This window comes from Pan troglodytes, chromosome 1 (assembly GCF_028858775.2).
Source record: "Pan troglodytes isolate AG18354 chromosome 1, NHGRI_mPanTro3-v2.0_pri, whole genome shotgun sequence".
Taxonomy (NCBI): Eukaryota; Metazoa; Chordata; class Mammalia; order Primates; family Hominidae; genus Pan; species Pan troglodytes.
In genome coordinates this window covers 49,085,574-49,086,673 of record NC_072398.2, presented here as the reverse complement: position 1 = coordinate 49,086,673, position 1,100 = coordinate 49,085,574, and the positions used below count along the sequence as shown (strand labels likewise).

The 1,100-nt window shown below is 44.2% G+C and overlaps 1 non-coding gene across 1 annotated transcript; it reads right to left on the bottom strand.

Moving 5' to 3' along the window:
* Positions 1–237: 237 nt before the first annotated feature.
* LOC112207020 (U6 spliceosomal RNA) lies at positions 238–341 on the bottom strand. The gene has a single exon (XR_002941506.2). It is a non-coding gene; the product is annotated as a U6 spliceosomal RNA (small nuclear RNA).
* Positions 342–1,100: the final 759 nt, after the last annotated feature.

Genomic DNA, 1,100 nt, shown 5'->3' with positions numbered 1-1,100 from the left:
CCTCCTGCCTCAGCCTCCTCGGTAGTTGGTACTACAGGCATGTGCCACCATACCTGGCTAATTAAAAAAAATTTTTTTTTAGATATGGGGTCTCTTTATACTACCCAGGCTGGTCTCAAACTCCTGGCTTTAAGCAATCCTCATGCCTCAACCTCCCAAGGTAGTGGAATTACAGGTGTGAGCCACTGCTGTCTACCTATTTTTTTATTTTTAAAAATGTATATTAAAAAAATTTTAATAAATATGAGACACTTCACAAATTTGTGTGTCATCCTTGCACAGGTGCCATGCTAATCTGCTCTGTATTGTTCCAGCTTTTAGTATATGAGAACTATTTTTTTTTTGTTTTTCTGAGACAGTCTCACTTCACCACCCAGGCTGGTGTGCAGTGGTAGAATCTTGGCTCATTGCAACCTCCACCTCCCGAGTTCAAGTGATTCTCACGCCTCAGCCTCCCAAGTAGCTGGAATTACGGGTGTGCACCACCACACCTGGCTAATTTTTGTATTTTTAGTAGAGATGGGGTTTCGCGATGTTGGCCAGGCTGGTCTTGAACTCCTGACCTCAAAAGATCCACTCTCCTTGGCCTCCCAAAGTGCTGAGATTACAGGCATAAGCCACCACACCTGGCCTGAGCACTATTTTTTAATTGATACATATTAGAGATTCATATTTCGGAGTACATGGGATAACTTGATACATTTACACAATCAAATCAGGATAATTGGGATATTCATCACCTTAACTAGGAGCATTCAAGTTATTCTCTTCTAGCTATTTTAATTATTCTATCCTGGCCAGGTGTGATGGCTCACCCCTGTTATCCCAGCACTTTGAGAGGCCGAGGGGGCAGATCACTTGAGCCCAGGAGTTTGAGACCAGCCTGGGCAACATGGTGAAACTCCTCTACAAAAAAATACAGAAATTAGCCAGGCTTGGTGGTGCACACCTGTAGTCCCAGCTATTTGGGAGGCTGAGGCTGGAAAATTGCTTGAGTTCCGCAAGTTGAGGCTGCAGTGAGGCCTGATTGTGCCACTGGACTGCAGCCTGCGTGACAGAGGGAGACCCTGTCTCAAACAGAAACAAAAACAAACATAAAA